At 34.8% G+C, this 23,792-nt stretch overlaps 1 protein-coding gene across 10 annotated transcripts in view; it reads left to right on the forward strand.

Annotated features, from left to right (window-relative positions):
• Positions 1-23,792, forward strand: part of MEF2C (myocyte enhancer factor 2C) — a 193,236-nt gene that overhangs the window by 117,634 nt on the left and 51,810 nt on the right. The window lies entirely within an intron of this gene.

The following is a 23,792-nucleotide window of genomic DNA, read 5'->3' on the forward strand; positions in this document are numbered from 1 at the left end:
ATGTCTGGTGGCTACTTGTATTTCTGAATCTGTACTTCAATGCAAATACAAAACTGCACAATATAATCTTGCAAAAAATAAGTGAAGTCCTTCCAAACTTCCAAAAATCCCAATGCAAATACAAATATTCTAGTCTTCTACTAAATTTAGAAACAATGTTTTAAGCAATAAAAGTAACTGCTAAAATTTTTGATGATTACTAAAGTTGAATAAATTTATACTTTCAGTCAACTTCTGGAAGAAAAAAATGTAAATAGATTACTGTTATAAGCCTTCCTGTGGATTCTTAGGAACTATTCTTAACATTTACAGCAAATCATTAAAATACTCTTTCTTTTCTTCAGTTCTTGACTAACAACAAATAAGAGAAGATTCTATTCATGAAATTCCTTAATAACAGCATATTAATAAAACAATATGATCTTTCATGATGAGATAGACCACTCTGACCTAACAGAAAGCCTATCTTGCCCAACTTGCATTCCCATGTGGCTTGATATTCTCTATTATGAATTATTGGCTTCAGGAATTTGCCATCTCCATGCTTTGTTTCCACTTTATGACCAATTGAAGAAATCTCTCTCAGAAGAGGTATTTATGGCAATAGAAAGAAATATTACTATCGTGTGAATTACTTAGTTGATTAGAAATGTTGAAATTAGTTATGCTGAATGATTTCAAAATAGAAGTACAGGTACAGGAACAAGACCTGCCACCAGGCATGCAGGATAATTGTAGAATGATTAATATGTTCTACTATTCATTGTAACAGGATATTTCATAGAACACTTTTTGCAAATGCCTTATTTTAATAAACAACATCCACCATCCCAAAAATTAAAAAAAAAAACACACTTTAAGATTATCAGATGGAAATTTTGCTCCTAAAAATCCCTACATTCTTTGATCTAGATTAGTTTCCCTAGATTTCTTTGAATACTAATAATCTTGTCTTGTCTATTCCCCAAATCGTTGATACAGGGACTAATTTTTCATTTTCTCTTCTTGATTCTTTATAGCATCAGATACCTGTCATTAGCAGCAGGCTATGTGAATGTTAATCCTGTAGGAAAGCTCTATTTGCAGCCATGGGATGTTCCCCCACAATTATTGAATAATGTAGCCTTGGAGATAACTCCGACTACTTTTCTCTTATGTTCTTTATAGTACAGTGCTATTTTGCTTTTGTCTGAAGCTGATGGATTTTTTTGGCTTCAAGGGGAAAGAAATGGTTAAATCTGAAAAGTAACGATATTGGTAAACAGCCATGGACAAACAGAAGTACTTCCTGAGAAAAGATGTATATCATCTGTGCTTGGTGACAAATGCATAATACACAATTCTGTGTGTCTGTAGCTGTGGCTGTTTATTAATTTATGTCAGCAAAAGTTTTGGCTCTTTATAACCAAAAAAGCAGTAGTTATAGGAACCCATTGACAATCATTTTAGAATATTTAAACAGTTAAACAGTAATCACACAAAAGAGATACAAAAGGCTTGCTGCATTGTTCTTTACCATATGGCTTGGTAGCTGCTAAAATAGCTTACTAACTTGAAAGGATGTGATTTTCTATATTCAGAACGAAGTATAGAGTGCAGAGGTCATTCCGGATTCAGCAGTGTTTCAGGGTCAGAGGAAATAGTTCTGCAGTATGTGGGGGGTGTTTAGGAAAAAAAAGAATCTTTACATTAGCCAAAAAAATCTTCAGTATAATTATATTGTTTTACTTGATAATTAGCATCACTGTTGCCAGTACAATGAAGCAAGAAAACAAAAGCTGAAGAGGCAGGCAGCTTTGTACACAGAAAGTATCTGAGTACATGTCTTGATGTAGAACAAAGAATTGTCATCTTTTCAATATTTAAATACATCAGTAAAAGATGTATTTAAAGACAAAACTCTGCACTGCCAATCCTATGCAAACCTGGGTTGCAATTCTGTGGATAATATATTAAGAGCTATACCATTTAATCCTCCAAGACCAAAAATAAAACCCAGATATTTTTAGGGTAGTCAGGTGCTAAATTTCCCTTTCTGCTTCTCTACCCAGCTTTAAGGTTGACATTGTCCAAATAAGAATGGAGTAATAGGAAAAAGGGTAATAGGAAAAAGGAACATGGTGGCTCAGTGGCTCAGACACTGAGCTTATCGATCGAAAGGTTGGCAGTTCAGCGGTTCGAATCCCTAGTGCCGCGTAATGGAGTGAGCTCCCATTACTTGTCCCAGCTTCTGCCAACCTAGCAGTTCAAAGGCATTTAAAAAATGCAAGTAGAAAAATAGGGACCACCTTTGGTAGGAAGGTAACAGCGTTCCATGTGCCTTTGGCGTTTAGTCATGCTGGCCACATGACCACAGAAATGTCTTTAGACAGCACTGGCTTTTTGGCTTTGAAACGGAGATGAGCACTGCCCCCCTAGAGTCGGGAACGAATGAAATTGCACTTTAGAATTGTTCCGTGAATTATACTTAAGAATGAGTCTTTTAAGGCAACTTGTATTGTCAAATAAAGGGACTATTCTTCACATCAAGAATGTAGTATTTTTCTAGTACAGGGTGGATCTTTTATTTTTAGTTCTTTTTCAAGACAGCAGAAAATGAATCACTTCCATCTTCTGATTATTTAGCTGACCTGCATTCTTACAGATAAATATTTTATATTCATATGTTTAATTTCTATGGGATTCAAGTGGCCAAACATACATGCTAATGATATGAATGTCATGTCTTTCTAAAGTTTTCATTTGATAATTTAGTATTTCTTAGAATGGCCTTGTGAATGCCTTTGTGCAAATCCACAGCAAACCACATTTATGAGAACTTCATGTAGGAATACAGCAGAAGCAACGATAAATGTATTTTTAATTGTTTGCTTCCAACAGCAATTGTTCTTAACAAATAAGTCTGTTATTATCTGTAGTTTTTATTAAAACAGTTTTGTTGTTGTTATTATTATAATGGTACAGAAGAATGACCCAGCTTTTGAATTGTCCTGAACACTTAATTGGTATTCCACAAAAGGCAAGGAATAAGAAAGATGCAGATGTTTCAGGTATAGGGTCTACAGTTCAAAGATTTATTTATTTACTTAGCATATAAAAGAACTCTAAACAACTTATGCCTGCCGCTAAAAAAAAATTATCCTACCTTTAAAAATAAAAATACTATTAGCCCCTAATCCATTTTCTGACCAACAAGTCAGACAAAGAGTGGAATTCTACATAATAATCTTTTTTGTTTCTTTTCAAAATACAATTTTTAATCCATGTACAAAAGAAAAGACTCAGTAAAATAAATAAGGAACTTCACTCAAATGTGCCTTTCCAAAATGCAACTGGACTTTTTTGGGTTTTTTCTTTGATTTCACTTCTCATCCAAAAAGCTCTGGGACAACAATGATCTAAATGATTGAGAATCTCCATAGACATAAAGAACTTAACTTTTTGCCTGAATTTACAAAACTTTATTTTTATTGGCACATTTTGTTTCTAATGTGCAATTTAGCAGCCGAACAACCCTAAGGAAAGTACACTGAATTTGACTAAGGACACATTAGACCAATCAATCTTAGAAGGTAAACTGTTAGTATAGCAATTAGATTCAGTTGTTTGCATTCACCTGTTCATTGTTTTCTAATAGAAAATTAAATGGTTTTTTGTGTGTGTGTGTGTGGGGAGATATCACAGTCTTGCTGTTCCCTTGCTTTTTTTTTTAACCTTATGTTTTCTTACCTCAAGATACCTTGCTTATGTTGCTGAATTATTTCAGTCCTGCATAGCAGATTTAGGTCAGGGTGTGATAAAACAAAAACTATTATTGCAACTGAACCTTTTGTCCTTTTAAACAATTTAAGAACAACAGTTCTTACCAAAATTGCTAACATAGAATCATAACCCTTCCATGAATCAAAATGTAAACTTGGAATCTGCATATTTTATCAAAACATTGTTAAACAAAAATGTAAAATAAATGGCCACTTTTTGAAATGTTACATATGAATTGAATTTGTTGTGGGGTCCATTGAACACTTAGCATCTGGGGAGAAGATATCGGAGAATTTTAATCCAAGATAATGTTATAAGGTTTTATTCTGCTATCATTTGTACTCTCATGTTTTTATTGTCTATGGTTTTAATACACATTAAAGTGTTGATCAGTTCCAACATCTGAACATCTAGTTGGTGTTTTTGTTTAATTTAATTTTAATTTAATTTTTTGCCCAATTCCTCCTTCATTCTTACATAGAATATCACAAATCTTTAAAGTCCTACAGACAGTCTGTCTAATTTTGCTTTTCCACTAACTCTGTTTCTTTCGATTTATGCTTCTCCCTGTCATCCAGACAATCACTTGCCTTCTCTGTTAAATCTGGTACATCAATCTTTTACTTCTCTGCTTTTCTTAGATGTTTCATCCTTTTTTGTTCTCACTGGCCTGTTACTTTTTACCATTGATTGCTGATATATAGTTAGGTTAACCTACTTTACTCAGATTTTCTCTTCTTTCTAAATTTTGAACCTTAGTATCTTTCCCCTTAATCTCATTCTTCAAAGATCTGACTGCTTGATTTTATCATACTGTTTTTTGCTAAATATAGGTCTGATCCTCTGGAGAACTTTCCTTTTCTTTTCCTGTGTTCTCCAAATTGCTCAGTTAAATGTTTAAATCTACATTACTTAAACCCTAACTTTGCACATTCGGATTTGGATCTTCTGTACAACAATTTTTGTTTATAGTCTCAAAAAGGAGATAAGAGAGTTTGGCTCAAATCAAGAGTTAAAAATAGGTTTTTATCTTTGTTCGGTCTTAGATCTTTCCTTAGGAGAGGCTAAATCAGGTTAAATTCAGATTCTTTGTAACTCTAATAAAATAACACAATAACAGTATAAGGTTCTCCATGATTGTAGGCTGATTTCCACTGAAAATAGTGCCAGGTCTCTAAATGATCTTAATGTAATTGCATTGCAGAACATAAAGAAAAAATGAAAATGGTACTTTAAACATTGTTCTTTTGTAATAACACTGCTGAATTGAGAATTGATATAATCGAATGGCTAGGAGTATGAAGCATTAGGAAAATGTTCCTAGTCAAACAAATTTAATCATAAAATTATTAGGTGGCCTTCACTAACGCACCATATAAATATTAAATACCTCCCAACAATTAAATACCTCCCAATAATGTGGCATGACAATACAAGTTTTGATCTATTTTTTAGAGTTGCTGTATGGATTGGTGGAATAATATTAGGTCAAACCAATATTCTTGGTGTAATAAACTATGTCACTATATGCTCTGTTCATTATTCCTTGTTCCTTCCTATATACCAGATTTTATTACTTCAATCTTACATCTAAACTAGAAAAGCACAGGCTATAAGAAGGATACAAAATTAAAATCAGAGGATATTTGAAGATACAGTATTTGTTTTCAAACTCCAGTTAAGTAGAGGTACTAACAAAATTACTGTAATCATGTTTCTTCAATAAGAACAAATTTCAGTGAAAGAAAGTTAGTTTGTCCAGCACTACCATTTTTTCCCATTCATATACTTAAGGAAAGTTTGTTAGCATACTAAATAGGATTGTGCAATATTTTGAACCCAGAATAAGCATTGCATATGTCCAAAACATCATAAAATTCCCATTCCTTTTCCTACTTTCACACACTACTTTAACAGGTTGCAGACAGATGTTATGTTCATACATCATTCAGAGAACAAATCTGAAATGCTGCACACAGCCTTAAGACTATGGAAAAGCTCCGTTATTGACATCAGTTGTAGTCCTGGCCTGCATCTCATAAACTAAATATATATTCTGATACATTGTACAGAATAGTTACACTTTATTCTTGACAAACACAGAGGAATTGTGTCTAAATAAATTTTTGTGGCAGGGTCTCTGAAGGCAGGAATTGAAAGCAACTAATATAAATTAAAATGCATATTCTTCTAAAATCCATATTCTTTCTATCTCATGCTTACGTTTTCATAAATGATAAAACATTTCTAAACATATTTACTTGACAGTAAATCTTACTAATTTCTGCAAAATTTGCTGCCAGCTGAGTGATCATGATCATGCAGAGTCAATAGCACATCAGACCATTTGCTGCAGATCATAGGAGAAGCAGCAACAGCAGATGGAGAAATCAGTATTGGCAGATGCCTCACTGCTTCTTTCTGTCTTGCTCATTATATTATTAAAAACTCTTCACATACATTATATAATTATTTTTGGGGAGACATATATTATGAGACAATGTATAAATTTTATAGTATGACTTAGGTCTGTTCCAAGTGTTAGGTCTGTTCCAGGTGTTATAAATCTTTAACAGTGTTTTGTTGTTCTAATGACAAGTTGTTGAGAAAATCTATATGGGATCATACAGTCTTAAAGCTAAGTAATCATGGCAACTTGAGTGTGCTGAAAGCCTGAAGACAATTAGGCACAAATATTATTTGGATTGTATAGAGAGTGTATGTTCATGCACATCACTGAAGCATAAGTGATACCTTAAGTTTGAAAGAAATGTCAAAATGTACGATTTTGCTGATTTTCTTATTGAACATTATTGCATCAAATCTCTCTTGTAGTAGATTCTATACCATACCTAAGATTAGTTACCTGGTGAGAAATTCTGAATGCATTGAAAGGGGGGGGAGAAATCTGTCAATTATTTTTAAAGGTCACAGCACTAATGATCAACTGGGAGGTTAATTAGATTCTGAAAGCTTTTTATATCAATTAAGACTCTTATTTATATAAATAAGCACCTCTCACTATTTCAAGCTATGAACCTTTATTCATTTACTTTGAGTAGTCTTAGACATGATAAAAATACAGGGTTGGAGGGAAATTAAGGGCAAGGTCTTCATATATCCTGTTTCCATCTAAATAATAGAGATACGGTCTATTCAGAGCTTGAATGTCTCCATCAATATGACAGTCCATTTCACACATAATGAAGTAAGCAACCGCCTATGCTATAATGTCAGAAACTGATTTAGAAGAGATATTGTCAGGAAGGGTCATTTTCAATTCTCAATGAATGAAACAAATCTTAAAGGCCAACGAACTGAGCAACCCAATTCCCATAATAACTCAAATGGGAATTCTACAGTCAGGATATTACAACTGGTACAAATGATCTTGTAAGACATTATCTGTGGAAAGGAAACATCCCCCCAAAATTTGTCAAAGGCAGGATTCTTTCTTAGCTATAACAGTATACTACTCTTGAAAATATTGAGGTGAAGAGCACCATGATATTGGTTTTTCTTGACATATGACTAAAGGGCATGAAACCAGAATAATTCTAGTGTATTGGAAAATCAGTGGAATGAAAGGCAGAGCAGTCACATGTCTATCTTAGCCTCCTCCATCAGTGAGAATTTCTCTGGAATCCTCTTCACCTTTGAAGGCTTTCTAAGACCATACCCGTTTCTTAAAACTGAATGATATCTGGGAGGAAAAATGCTAATGTATTTGCTTGGCATTAAGAAATATATCTCTGTCCTAACATTTTTCCCAGCTACTGGCATTCAGAGACAGAACGCCTCTGAAATGAGATGTCCTTTATGACAGTCACAGCAGATAACTTTGGGTTGCCTCATCCTGCCTACTTCTTTAAGGCTTGGTGAGAGTTGTGTGGTGAAAAAAAGCCAGTAGGAGTTACTAACTTGGAGTAGCGAGTAGAAAACCATAAATTATAATTTTAAAAAAGCAAGTCATTGGATCCATTCTGGCAATCAAGTACCGGTATATCTTTTGGATTGAGCAATTTTAACGTTCTTCTAAGGTTAATAGGTGAGCTGAAGAGATAGGGCAGCTTACTTTTCTTTAAAAAGGATCAGAAGCATTATCAAATATTTTTTTTGCTTGCTTTAGCAAATTCAGCAGATTTATAAGTCTTTGCAAATGGCTGTGAATTTGATTCTCAAGACAGTAATTGCCAGCAGGAAATGACAATTATCACAAGAGTAGTAAGCAGTAACAGATTCAAGCATTAGAGAAGATGACAGTGGGAGTCTAGAGCTATAAGGTTCAGTGATCTTATAACGCAAATGCAGGAAATGAAAAAGCAATCCAACGTCTGAAAACATCTTTTTAAAAAATAATTCAAGCAGTTTCAGAGAGAAAGAAGAATTTGATTTCATATTCTATGGATTTTCTCCCCTTTCCCCCAAAATTAGAATTCTAGTAGCTCAAAATTGATATCTCATGTAAATATGGCTTGGATTATTTTAGGCAGTAGAACAACAGTTTTGTTAAAAAATAAAATAGACTAGCCGTCCCCTTTATCCATTTTTGCATTAGGCATTTTTAATTCCTACATATAAAGCATGTTTTATGTATACCTAATGTGTATTCTTAATGAATGGCTATACTTAAAGAATAGTCTATCCTATCATTTCCATAATGGTAAATTTCATGATGAAATTCTTTGATGAGATTAATATATGAAGGCAATAATAATTCAGGAAGTGGAGAGGATATTTAAGACACCTACTTGTATCAATTTTCTCCTATAGATGTTGTCTATATAACATCAGATTACATACAAATCTATGTAACAACAGATTTAAAGCCTCATGAAAGAGGCTTTAAATCTTGAAGTATACAAATATAAAGAGAAACTGGCTTTGGGGGGGATATTTTTCAAGGCAAACTTAGGCCATGAAGGATGGACTTAGGAACTGTTCCCTCTTAGTGTTGATCTTCCCCTCACACTCAGTATTTCCAGTATTGGGTTTGGCAACTAGCATTTCCTCACATAAAAAGTTAGTTCCATTGCAACCAATGGGGTTTTCTTCCAAGGAAACATGTTTAGAATTAGGCATTTGTTCCGCTTGGTTTTAATACAGTAAAACTAATATACAAATAAGGGTCTAATTCCTAATTTTCATGGAATTTATTTGTAGAATAATTGTTATTTGTAAGTAGTAAGGCTGTGCAGATGTACTGCTTAAAATGCTGAGATGTTTTGTTGAAAAGTCAATGCTGCCATTTTGCTTCAGTGGCTTATCTAGCAGAAATATAATCTGTATGTAGGGAGTTCATAGCAGAACTTGGTTGTTTCTCAAATCCTCCTTCAGAATGATTTTATAGCTCTAATAATTAGAAAGTATGCTAGGTTATTCCTCCAGTTTGCTCCCAATTGATTTAATAAAAGGTTTAAATAAGTCCAGTTGAAAGTTATTATGCTATGGTAGAAAAGTTGTGAAGTATTTGATTTTCGTATTATAGCCATGACTTTGCAAGAAAGTTACATTTAGTCACAGAAACACAGAATTGGGATGCGATATTTCGGCTATCAAGTCCAAGGCTCTGCTGAGCTGACAAATATGAGTTGGTAACTGTCAAGTTGCTTTTTACTGTTAGAAAGTTTTTTCTAATATTCTAAATTATATACCCTGGGATGATAGAAAATGGACCTCTGCAACTCCTTTTCAAACACTTGAAAAGTGCTATCCCAACCCACTCAATATCCATAGAAGTAGACATCATTTCTGATATTTGCTGATATTGTGGCTATTATTTTCTGATCCCATTCTTTAAAAGTCTCCTTCAATATTTTTATTGTTGTAACCAATCATGAGTGGGGTATATCTTTCCTCATCCTAAAATTATTAGACTGTGTAATGTCCAGTTTTTGAAGTCATGAAATTACTTATCTATATTGTATCTTGTAAAAACCAAAACAGGATCTATTTCTCATAAGAAGCTTTTATATTCTGTAAGTAATTACAAAATCTTATTCTAAAAGTTTCAATATTCCAATTTTATCTCGATCTTTAGTCCATTTATAACTTTCCTAATCAAAAATGTATTTAACTTTTAGCTGTTTATTTCATGTTATTTATATTCTTAATTTTATAATTAAAGTTTTCTTTTATTCTGGATTAAAAGGCAGATTTATCCATCATTTACAGACTTGTCATTTCAAAGGTCTCTAATAGCTAGAAGTAGTTAATGAGCAAATTTCTGAAAGGGATGAAAAAGTGAAGTTTATGAATTTAGTGTCCTTTAAAAGGTTCCGCTGTCATTGGAAGCAAGATTGCTTATCACGCCATATCCCAGCATTGAAACCAGTGAAAAACTGCTGTTCTGTGGTCTCCTTCTGAAGAATCACCATCCAGAGCATACATGGATGATCTCTTCTTATCTGAAGAGGTTCCAAAGCATTGGGCTATACAGCAGCCCCTTGGCCTTTGCCAGAGAAATGAGTTCCACTTTTCAAAACTCAGAATTAAACATAGTATTTGAAGTGGAATCTCACAATTCAACCAATCAACCAATGGAAATAACCTTCAGAAGTTGTGGATGCTCCATCACTGGGGGCTTTAAAAAAGAGATTGGACAACCATTTGTCTGTAATGGTAGCAGGGGGTTGGAATAGAAAAACTCCTATTCTATTCTATTCTATTCTATTCTATTCTATTCTATTCTATTCTATTCTATTCTATTTTCCATATTCCATATTCCATATTCTATGGAACCATTATTTTGAAATTGGGTTTCTATTGATGCGGCATAAAATTGCCAAATGCATCTTTAGTGGCCATGGCTCACTGTTTATATTCAGTCTCTAATCAACTTCAAAATGCTCTGAAACTGGCAAGGCCCTTTAATTTCCCTAGCCTTTCCATTCCTGTTAACCACAGCCTAATGTTTTCGTGGTAAGAATCATAGGAGACCAAAATTATAAACAGGGAAAGGGAGAGCAAATTCTTTAAAGCTGATTCACAAACAATTCTTTTAATAGAAAAAAAAAAAGGATCTGAATCAATATTGTGTCACTTTTTTTAAGATATAAAAGAGTTGGCTTAAAAGCTGATTAAAAAAAAACCTTGCATGTCTGTGTAATGTTCTTATAACCTAATAGTTCTAAATGTTTTGTTTTGGCTTTGTTTCCCCCTCCTTCTTCTTAATCCAGTCATTTGTTTTTTTAGTCACTGATTCACATAGTAACAGCTTGTTGTATTTTGGTCTATTTGCCAGAGGCCTGGTTTATTTTTAAATTCTTGAACTTTTGTATTTTCTTTTATTTTTACAAGATTGGAAGCAGCTGAATTGCCTGGAGTTACAGGTTGAAAAGCTTGCTTTACATTATGAGAAAGGAAGCTTCATCCTCCCCCCCTTCCCTTTTTGTGTTCCTTTTTATTTCTATTTTTTTTAATTTTTCCCCCCTAACAAATGTCTCTAACTGCTAGTTGCCTAAAAATAGAAAGCCACCTCACTAAAAATAGCTTGGCTCTCAGTCTTGCCAAGGAAAATGGAGAGGAATGGGCGTGGACTTGAAGGCTGAGTAATCCAGCTCTATTCATTCAGAGATCCCTTTGAGAATGTAGCTGATGATAAAGTGTCCTGCAAAAAAAAAAAAGGCCTCACTTGCTCTCTTCAGACTCCTAGGTGCCAATAAATATTTTAGCCGGAGGATATATTTTTTTTCTCGTAGTTGTAAACATTTTATGAAAGACAAGGTTTTGTTTCACAGCAGCTAACTTGCTGTCAGAAATAGCTGGCTTTTCCTAAAGACTTTTCTCCAGCTCTCTCCAGCCATGAGTTCCTTCACTTTCCACAGGGTTTGAAGCTATTTCTTTTCTTTTTAAAAAAATGCATATTCTAACACTGTCCAGTAAGGATACAACTTAATTCTTCATAAATTTAATTTAATACCTCACTATTGCAGTTGTGTTTAGGGGTTGTTTTCAGGAGTCACCCAAACTGAGAAATTATGTTTCTTAAATTTTTAAACCGGTGGCTTGGTATATTATAATACCCCTGTTAACTCTTACAATGCCTTTGAATTTTTTTCTGCATTTATTATTCAACATTGTAAAAGTGAGGAATCTGGACTTAAATGCATTCTTTCAATGTTAATGGAGCACTAAGCAGGTTGATAGCAGAACATCTAAAATTTCTTAGTGATTGCATCTTTTTTAAAAGGCGCAGGACTTCAGAGAATATTCTTGTTCATGAAAGCTATTGTTTTGGAAAAACAGTTTTGATTTATTTTGGTTTTGTTAATGCCAGATCAATAGCAAACCACTTCCATATTGCTGCCAAGAAAACTTCACGGCCATGGCCGTGTAGTTATCAGAACTAAGCTCTTTAAGGAGACCTTATTGAAGCACAGAGTATATGAGGAACATTAATCAATAAATGACGATGTTAAAAATGGATTGAGAAGCAAATTTATATTCCTGCTTATGGATGAGCTCTATGTATCTTATTACTACTTTTCATTTGGACAGAAGAGTTTTGACGACTTTTTAAAAAATTAAAAACAATCTTACACAGCTGGTTGTACAGAAATCTCTGCAAAGTTCAGAAGCTTATTTTGTCCTGCTTATTGTTATACTCAGTTCCTGTAATGCTACTGGTGATAAGGCTCTGAAGACAAAGGACAATAATTGATGAGAGAGGACTTAAATCATCCCAGAAGAATTAGAAGCCTTGTATCTATCAACATTAACTCTTCTAGGCTTCTTCCGTCTTATAAGGAATTTTGTCTTAACTGCACGTTTCAACATGCCCCACTCTCCAGCAAATGCTTTTTGTAACAGAGGCAGACCACAAATGACCTCTTTATGCAGTAAACAGGGTGTGATGGTGTCTGTGTGGTGTATTAGTAATTGCCAAGACTGAATTCCCATATTGTATCTTTACATATTGCATGGAAAAATAGAATGCCTGACCTTGTGCAACTCCTTCCAGCCTAGTAGTAATCTACTTATTGCTGTATCAGGGAGACAAATGTTTTATGAGCAAATTCATTTTTCATTTTTATTATTAAGAGACTCTTGTATTCACCCTCTTTCATATTGCTGAATATAGTATAGATAACTTGCTCTTAACTTTCATTAAACTCTTCCCCTTATTTACATATTTCTGACAACACCCAAGTTAAATTTCAAAATTTGCTGACTTTTCCCTTTGTTATAGTAAACAAATGTTACTTATTTGTGTACACCCATGTCATCTACACCCATTTTCATGTACTTAATAGATATTATTGATTGGTTTTCAATGTATTTCAGAAGTCTGTAAATGTAAATGATATGGTTTTCCTAATGCTCAAAATAAAGTTAGTGAAAATTGCCAAATATATTCGTATGTAAAATTGTCAAGTTTGGTTGGTTAACCTAGCTACTTAATAATCATATCACCAATAGTGAATTGGGTTTGTAATAAACAGTTGTTTATTATAATTACTTATGTATTAATTGTTTAATAGCTTAAATATTCAATAAATTTTTGAAATGGCAATTTGCTGAAGTTTTATAAGGTTAGAAAATCAAAATGAATTTTTTTCATATTCAACATTAAAAGAAAATTTACATGTGTGTATACATGCCCATTATGGCTTTCTCTTTCAAGCTTTTCAGTGTTATGTAGAAAAAGAGTAAAACATAGTAATCCATAAAAGCATTCATAGCTAAAAGAAAACATAGCTAAAGTAAATCCATATCAACATTGGTTTTCTGTTCTTCTTCATAAGTTTCTATCTTGTAAATCATTCTCACTTCTATAATGCCTGTGGATTGTACTTTGTTCTTTAAACTTCTCATCTCTCTCTTTTTCAGGATCTCATCATTTCCATCTAATTACCACATTCTCAACCCATTTATTTTTCCTTCATATATTTGTATTGGAATTTGATTTTCATTCTTTGTTACATAAGAAAATCAGTCCAACATATTGGTCACTCAGCTTTATTTTTAATTCACATTCATTCCGCACCTTTTTATTCTTTATTTTATGTCATCTCATTTTACTGCATGTATTTTAAATAAAACTTACTTTGCACTCAACTTATTTTGACATTTCTCCTATCTAACTCTTCCTGTATAATAAAGCAGGCAGAAACACATTCTTATACACATCATTTTTGCTTATTTTAATAAACACCTATCCTGTGCCACAGACTCCATACTTTCTACCAGCTTTCTAATGGTATTTGCACATCTTAAAATTGCTCTATTTTCTCATCTGTAATAAATATTCTACGGGGTACATACATTCATTTTTTTGCCATTCATATATTACTTGTGCTCAGTCACTACAAAATTTAAATTTAGCTTGAGAGAAAAGAATTAGTTTATTGAACAAAACTGTCACACAGTAGAAGCTAAGCAGTATTATCAGAAAGGGAGGTGATTAAGAAGAGCTCCATGGGAAACGAGCCAAGGTTGTCAGAAGAATAAAGCATAGAGTGTCCAGAAGACTGAGGAAGGCAGTTAACCAAGTATGAGAACAAAGGTTGTGAGAAGAAATAAAGAAGGAAATGAATCAGACCAACGATGGAATTAACCCTGTGATTGTTATTGCCCTACATTTGGCCTTCCTTCTTTCAGGAGAAGGGAAAATAATGCTTCCTTCCTATCTTCTGCTGTGTGGAATAAATGAAAAGAGATAGCATGGTTTCTGGAAGGAGCTCACCAGATTGGACAATTGGGCATGAAGAGCTAATGAACCCCAAATGGCCACTGGACTGAGGTTTTCCACTGCTGAGCTAGCTAGTTGACTAATAAAACACAGAGAAAGGCTGAGGATAAATGAATGAGGAAAATGTATGAACAATACGTACTATATATTTGTACTGGGGAATAGGAAAAGGCAAGAGAATTTTGAGCTATAAAGGTAAAGATGATGGCTTACCCTAAGATCAAAAGTAATAATGCAATCTAGAAAGTTTTTGTGTTTTTCTAGCATCAACTCTTTTTTTCAGCATCAAATACAGAAACAACGATGAGAAGGGATCATTTAAGAAGTTGCTAAAGAATAGTAAGATGAAAATGATATTTGCTGTTACTCTCTTAAACACCCAAAACTAATAGAGGATATTGGATTTTGAAAACCTTTTATCATATGTTACAATAAATTGACACTATACCTTAAACATAGAAGCTTAACAAACTTAATAAAGTTGATTATCTCTCTAAGAAATAAGGAAAATATTTCATATTCTAACTGCACTGATAGAAGATTGTAACAAAAAATAAAGTACTCTTGAACACAGTACAGTGTACAAGCATGAAGTTAAATGTATCTCTTCCTCAGCTGTATATAAAAAAGTGATTTCTGAGATTTATGACAGATTTAAAAAGAATTTCCCTGTGTCCTTATTTCCAGATGTCTCCATTTATAGCTCCAAATGTTGTTAAGTCTAAACAGTTTCACCTAATTTTCTTCATTAGCAAGAGTCTTGAACTGCCAGACCCCCTGCAGATAACAAGATTTGACAGTTGTTGACTGAAGTTGCAACTTCCTGAACCAATAATCCAAAATAAAACTAGCTGAGAATGTGCCTGCCCAGAGCTTGCTCAAAGCTGAAAAAGAATTTCAATAGCAATTTAAGTAGGAATATGGAATGTAATAAGAACAGGAAAACTTACAGTAATATAGGTTTTTTAAAAGCAGAATTGCACAAGCTAAGTCCAAAATAGTGTGGGGCCATTCCCAGTTTTATACGCAGATTTAAAATCTCTCCAGACATTTCTGCTGAATTGAAAATATTAATGTTAAAAAAGATGTTGTTAAATATGCAAGGAACAATCATTCTTTCTGCCATTTTATAATTTAATACTGCCATTCACCTAGTTTGTCCATTTCAGTTGGAAGTACAGCATTTTTGTCCACTAGATTTTATATTTTTCATTAGAAAAATAGTGATGAGATAGGAGAAAAATTAAACATTCTGATTTCATTGTTGATCTCTTTACGGCTACATTTAAATTATCTGTGTGATCTAACCATGTTATATAGCACATAGTTTTATCTTCCCTTTCTCTTGAGAAATGAGCAAATTAGAATAATTGGGTCCAATACTGGTGCTCTTACCATTCAGTCACCACTATATAACATCTTTCTACTGAAGTGCCATATAATATGTTTCTCTCATATTATATATTTTGTTGCACCTCAACTGAACAACCCGACTGGTACAGAGACTGCTGAGCAGTGTCAAAATATAGGAAACATACAAATTAATCAACAGCAGTAAGATGTTCACTCCTTCACTACTGCCTATTAAGATTCTGAAAATGAAAGAGCCAGGCTCAGGAGGAGGAACTTGGAGTATTTCCAGAGCCAGCTTCTTCCACAATATGGCAGACTTTCTCTCAGTGATCACACAGAATGGGCAGAATCATTTTGGACAAGATGGTTCCTTATGACAATTGGAAAATCAATTATACTTTTTGGATCAGGAAACAGATGTGAAAGTCTAGTGGATTATAGTGCCTCAGATTTGTGATATGTGTAGGAGAAAATGAAAGCACTAGTTTGTTACAAACTGACAATTAGTCAGCAAAGTGTTGTGGTTACCACAAGTTAAATTTAACTAAAGTGTCTTCATCACAGTGAGAAATTTTTCCACTCTATTCTGCATAATCAGACTCCACCTTTAAGTATTGTACCCAATAATGCTCACCAGTTTTTAAGAAGTCAGATAAACTAAAAAAAATGGAAAGGAAGAATATAAATCAAAATAGTAACTAAAAATGGTCAAACATCTATACAATGAAATCCTATGAAAAAACGTTAAAAGAATCTGGGAGTGTTTACTTTGAAACAAAAAGACTGAAAAGAAGATATGATTGCACTATGTCATAGAAAAGTAGATCAAGACCTGATCTTCATCATTCCAGAACACAGGATGTGAAATAATGGATATAAATTATAATAAGTCAGGTTCCAATTGAATGTTAGGAAAATCTTCCTAACAATAAAACAGTTTATTAGGAGAACCAATTACAGAGTGATCTGGTGGGATTTCCTTTATCTGATACGTTCAACTAGAATTTGTTGCTAGGGATACTACAATTTAGATCCCTTCACTGACAATTTAGATCAATTCACTGAGCAAAGGATTGGACTCAGAAGCTAATTGACTCTCTCCCAACTTTCTGATTCTGTGATAATCCCATGAGTTTTCATAATTGAGAACTTGTATCTCTTCTGTCCACGTACAGTATTTTAACCACCACTCTATACTGACTTTTAGAAGCCTAAAAGCAGGCTATAAAGGAGTTTTCCAATGTTTTGCTCTCTTATCTGATATACATAGTATATCATAGTATAATACATATACATAGTATGTACATTTTTGTTGTTAGTTGCAAAGTCATGTCTGACCCATCGCGACCCCATGGCCTTCCTGTCCTCTACCATCCCCCGGAGACCATTTAGGCTCACACAAACTGCTTCAGTGACTCCATCCAGCCACCTCATTCTTTGCCGTTCCCTTCTTCTTTTGCCCTCAATCATTTCCAGCATTAGGCACTTCTCCAGTGAGTCCTTCCTTCTCATTAAGTGGCCAAAGTATTTCAGTTTCATCCTCAGGATCTGGCCTTCTAAAGAGCAGTCAGGGTTCATCTGTTCTAGGACTGACTTGTTTAATCGCCTTGCAGTCCAAGGGACTCGCAGGAGTTTTCTCCAGCACCATAGTTCAAAGGCCTCAATTCTTTGACGCTCAGCCTTCCTTATGGTCCAACTTTCACAACCATACATTTCAACTGGGAAAACCATAGCCTTGACTATACGCACTTTTGTTGGCAGGGTGATGTCTCTGCTTTTTAGTATGCTGCCTAACTTTGCCATAGCTTTCCTCCCCAGGAGCTTTTAATTTCTTGGCTGTAGATGCCATGTGCAGTGATCTTGGAGCCCAGGTGTGTGTACATATATATGCATTGCATTAATGCAATGTAAAGATGTGTTAGTTGCTTTAGAATGATTAGTGTCTACTGATATACAAAGAAGTTCATGAGTTTGCCATTTAAGTCCCATAAACTGAGTGCCAGCTATCTATCCTCTAGATCTAGAGGATTGCTACATTTTCAGAATCTTCTAGGGAACAATTGAATTCTAGCACTTGAATTCTAATACTATAGGATATGGGGGGGGGGGAAACTCTCCTCATACCAGGGGTGAAATCCAGCAGATTCTGACAGGTTCTGGAGAACTGGTAGTAGAAATTTTGAGCAGTTCGGAGAACCAGTAGCGGAAATTTTGAGTAGTTTGGAAAACCGGCAAATACCACCTCTGGCTGGCCCCAGAGTGGGGTGGGAATGGGGATTTTGCAGTATCCTTCCCCTGGAGTGGATTGGGCTTGGAATGGAGTATCCTTCTCCTGCCATGCCCACCAAGCCACGCCCACAGAACCGGTAGTAAAAAAAATTGGATTTCACCACTGCCTCAGACCATCTAAAATGACAAAGCTCTACAGAAGAGGCTTCTTTATTTCAGCCATTATAGTTCTTATTTTTATATTTTGAGCTTTGCTTGTCATTTTCTATAACTTTTCCTGTGCCGTGATATATTTTTTGAGATGGGCAGTCAGAACAGGAAGTTATTTTAAAGCTGGCTGGCTGAGTGGTGGAGGAAGACTGTTATCATGGGTCAACTGCTGACTGGAGATGACAGTTTTTTCTGGTTGAGAAAAGTGGAAATAACTAGATAAAGACTTCTATCAGTTGGATTTGAACCATGATCAAGAATCTTCTTGACTGTTCTGCACAGTAATGTCCAGCGGAGGCAGTTACCTGGCTCTTTTCTTGCCATTGGTAGTAATGGAGTTTTAAATTTCTGTGCTTAATAAGTGACTAAATAAATATAGCTATTTGTTCAAATTATGCGCTATAGGGGTTTGTGAGTATATTACATTATGATGCAAAGCCACATTTAGATGAGTGCTCTGTGCATTTTGTTTATTTGTCCATAGGTAAATTCCTGTATACAAGTTGTATACAGATTTTAAGCACATGATATAATTTAAGGAAAATCCTTTTTAAAAAAAAGGATGAATGTGTCCCTCACGTTAATTCGCTAACCACTGAATCTGCAGGATAAACTGGATGGCCATATGTAGTGCACAGATTTTTCACACAATTATATCATGACTCTATTAGATTTCAAGTATTACTGCTACTGTCTGAGTCAATAAAGGAACAATGGGAAGTGAGGGAATAAACAATTATATATGTTTTAGAGACTCATTGTCTTAAAGCAACAAAACAACAGAAAGACTGCCTCAGATGATCTTTGTTTAGTGACGTTGGCACATTTCTAAAGACAACTCTGAGTTGCATCTGTCTACTGTTACTATTCTTCTGAGATTTGAGAATAAGAGCCACTGTAAAACTAAAGATGGTGCTAGGAGACTGGTGACATCAAGGAATGTATCTTATGAGTACATAACATCATTGGCAGAGGCTACCTATTAAATATGGTGTGCTGAACCATGAATACCTTTATGAACTCAATCTAGTATATCAAATCCAATATAAATAGGACTATTAAAGTCTAATTTTAAGCCCTTATATGCAGTTACAGCACATTGTGAGATTAATTACCCCATATTAATTTAAGCATGTTGCATCATAAGTATACAGCTTTGTATCATACTTATTTCATATGGATTGTTTTCCATCTCCTTTAAGCAGCTTGGAATCACTTTATTTTCCTTTATTCTCAGTTAATTCAGTTGGTTTTTTTCTTGCTGCTCTTCTTTTCTATAACTGCAAATACAAGACAATTAACCTGATTCTTGACTGTTTCACAGCTATCCCAGTTGAATAACTACAGTGTAATTGACCAAAATCCTGTTAATGTCTTTCACCAGTTGCTTATCAAAGCTGCGAGAGACAGCAGGGGGTATGGAAACCCCATTCCTATAGGATTCGGTAACCAGCAGTGCTATAACATACATAATTTGCTCAAGACATTGGCTAGTTCTTTTTTTTCTGTGAACAGAATTGCTGTGTTCACACATGGGATGGAATTATTCTTTTTCCTTTTTGCCTCTGCTTTTAAAAATTTCTCATTGTTTGGGGACAATTTGGAAATGAAACATTAGGATTGTTTGAAGACAGAAGTGTTCAATCTTGACAACTTTAACACTTGTGGACTGCAACTGGGCCTGGTGGCTCAGCAAACTAAAAGCATTGTGATTAACACCAGCTATCTGCAATTACTGTAAGTCCGAATCTCACCAGGCTCAAGGTTGACTCAGCCTTCCATCCTTTCTAAGGTAGGTAAAATGAGGAGCCAGTTTGTGGGGGCAATATGCTGACTTTGTATAAATATACAAAAGTATGAAGGCTAGTGCTTAACGCATTGTAAGCCGCCCTGAATCTCCGGAGAAGGGCGGCATATAAATCAAATTAAAAAGAAAAAAACCAACTTCCAGCCAGCCCACTATAGAACTCTAGGAACTGAAGTCCACAAGTCTTAAAAACACCCCTGGTTTAGGGGCTTTTAGAGAGATACTTCACATTCTGCTAGAGCATGGGTGTCAACGTTTTTCCCATTTGTGGAGCTGGGGTGGGCATGGCCTGTGTATGATGCATCCAGCCCACGTGTTGTGACCCAGGCCCACGTAGTTGATATTAAATGCAAAACAGTTCCAAAAAACAAATAGATTTTATTAAAACAGCTGAGAATTAACTCATTCTCAGTGTATTCTAAATTAAATTAAAGCGAAGTCCTCAAAATACCAGTATATAGTTTATCTCTGACCTTGGGATAATTAGGCAAACTGCCAAAGGCTTTTCTTGGCAACCGTTCAGGAACAGAAGAAATAACTATAGCCAAACAAGAAGCAATTTTCTCAACGGTGTTTTACGGCAAAGAGACCAAGAGCCGTTGTTGTCTTTTAAACCTTATGGGAGGGGCCAATTATCTCTTGGCCCTACTCCCGAGTTGTCCTCTCTGCTTTAGCTGCTCCTGCCTTCTGGCAGCTCTTCTCTTCTGCTCCTGTTCCTCTGCCTCTCTAATGTCAGCCTCTGGAGGCTCCGAACTCTGCACATCACTCCCCGATGGCCCTGACCCCATCTCTGCCTCCGATGCAGAGCCCTCATCCGGGCCTTCCTCAGCCTCCAGGACTGGCCCATGTTCTTCCTCAGTCTCATCGCTGTCCGACTCTGCTGCCAGCTCCGCAGGCTGCTGGCGGACTACAATACCGTGGGCCATCAGTTTGACACCCCTGTGCTACAGCATTAACAAATACTTGTCTTTGAGACACTTACATGGCTCTGTTGCTGAGGTGTCTATTGTTATCGTGTCTTTGCCTGGAGTTCTTATTTCTGTTTTTACTTTTTAAAGTGATGTTCATATTTTTACATGTGGTTTTATCTGTGTTTTGTACTACCCAGAGCTTTTGGTGAGATGTGCAGCTATATAAATTTGATTGATAAATAAATAACCTGCAATTTTTGGAAAGCACCTCTTTCAGTGGCTTTGTAAAGCCCTATAAAATGTGGAAAGGAGGGTGAAAATGGAGTAGGAGTTGGTGGAAATTGCCACTTCTATTTTAAAAGACACAGGGAACAATTCAGGATCCAAACTCTTACCTTTTTCATAACCAAGATATAATATATACCGTTTTCCCTAAAATAAGACATACCCTGATAATAAGCCCAATTGAGCTTCTGAGCATTTCCTCTGGTTTCCCGCCATTTCCCGCCATTTCCTCTGGTTTCCTTCATGTGCCCCAAAATAATAAGACCTCCCTGAAAATAAGGCCAAGCGCTTATTTCAGGGTTCAAAAAAAATATAAAACAGGGTCTTATTTTCGGGAAAACATGGTATAAAATATTAAAAGTGAGAACACTCCAGATTTTTAAACACACATTTATGTTTCACAACAGAAATCTATATCTGACCACAAAATCTTCCAAATCATTTTCATTTCTGTTTTTTAATCCATTATTAATCAATATTAGAATGTTGGTAGATATCCTATTGGAATTAGAATTAGAGTCTTCATTATTCTTAAAATGTGACAGGACATTGTTATAAGACGTTATTGCTGAAAATTTATTTTCCTTGTGATGGAATGTGTTAAATCTGATAGCATTGTGCCCTAAAGCCTTGATCTGTATGAGCAGTACCATATAAATTGGGATACACCCAATCCTATGCAACTTTGGCCAGAAAACTGCTCCCTTTTCCTTTGTGCCTATAGCAGTGACGGCTTATTTTTTTCCCCATTGTTGTTATTCAATCTTGGCTTGCCTGATTTTAACTCTTTAGATGGTTTTTCTTCTACTTTGAAAAAAATCCAGCTTCACAAATCAAAATCATCTTAGAGACAAAAATGTACCTGTATATGGACATATATGTACACACAGAGAAACAGCTACAGAAAATCTAATTGCTACCACAGAATGGTGTTGATCTTTTAAAGCAAAGAATTACACAACTTTGCCACAATTAGAGTAAAAAATGCTTTCTTCTAACCACTACAATTACATTCACCACCAGGAGGCAAGTGGTCACTGTAACTGAAAATACCACACAGGATATACTCCGGGTAAAAAGAGGAGAGGTGGAAATCATGTAAAACCCAAAACATGGACACAAAGAAAGTGGACTGAATATACCATTCTGATAAATAAAACTACGACAAACCTCTGAAGAGTGGAAGGACTTTGGGGAAAGCTGTGTATGTGTGTGTAACAATATAACAGTGATATCCACTTTTTTTTACTAAGAACTACTTTTTAAAAGTTAGTATATGCCCTAGTAAAATGTACAATGATCTATATGTGCCCTTAATTAAAATTAGTAGTTAATACAAATAGTCTCAAGTTATGAATGTAATAATATTCCCTTTTTCTCAAAACAATATGGATCTTTGAGGAGTATATCCAAAGTTTTCAAGACTTGCATGTAATCATAGAGTTTATTTATTTCTCTTGTCTATATACTGCCCATTTCGCAACATGTGGCTCTGGGTTTGAGTTGAGTCTGAACTATGGCAATATATAGTAAAAAAATGTGTTAAGGCACGGCATATATTTGGTGGTGTTCCAGTTCTTTTTTGTTGTTGTTGTTGTTTTTGTTTTAGTGATTTTGAAAATAATTCCAGAATCTTATGGTTCCAAAATCTATTTGGATTTTAAGTTCTTTTCTTTCCTTGGACTTTTAGTGAAGTCAATATGCATTGTGAATAGATTTTTTAGCATATAGCCCTCATTAGGTATACCATTGTAGCAGAATTACCATCACTTATTTGGAATGTTTAGATAGGCTTATTTTCAGAATATATACATTGCTTATGACATAGTAAACAACTAAAATTGTGATGGGACTTTTTAGTATAGATTCCATGCTTGCAAATATCAACAACTCTGGTGCACCCCAGAACAAATGTTTCAACCTCTTGCAGGCACAACAATTTTCTACAGCTTGTCTTTCTCCAGACTTCCACAGTGTGATTTAAGAGTCAACTGAGTTGAGTCCTTAAAGCACTTTCATATTTTTTCTGGCTTGTCTACTTCAACCAATAGCAGGAAAGAAATTACTTGTGCAAACTCTGAAACACTTCTGAATCATTTTCAAAGAGTACACATCCCAAACATGTTATGTTTCTTAATCTATTATTTGTATGTCATTTATAATTTAGTAGAAAGTTTAAACCAGAAGCAGGCAACTTGGAGAGCTGGGGGTAGGGAGCGGGTTTTTTTTATCTGCCTCTGCTTGAAGACCACTGGAGGATGGCTGTGACATAATAATGTCACTAAAGAAAGCCTGCTTGATAATTTTCAGTTCTTAGTTAGCTTTTGTTTGAGTTTTTAATGTATGTATGTTTTATGTTATGTATGTATTAAGTATGTATTAAGTTTTTATGCCACCCATCTCCCTATAAAGCAGTTATGGTAAACAATGCATCTCACACAACAGTGGTATTATATGTGTCACCCTAGGGTGACCCCAGAACTGTGCATGCTGCTGCCTTCTGCTCCAGCTGCAGCTTCTGAATACTCTTGAAGAGTAGTCC

The sequence above is a fragment of the Pituophis catenifer genome, unplaced genomic scaffold (assembly GCF_029215685.1).
Source record: "Pituophis catenifer annectens isolate HBS135680 unplaced genomic scaffold, rPitCat1.0.hap2 SCAF_2, whole genome shotgun sequence".
NCBI lineage: Eukaryota > Metazoa > Chordata > Lepidosauria > Squamata > Colubridae > Pituophis > Pituophis catenifer.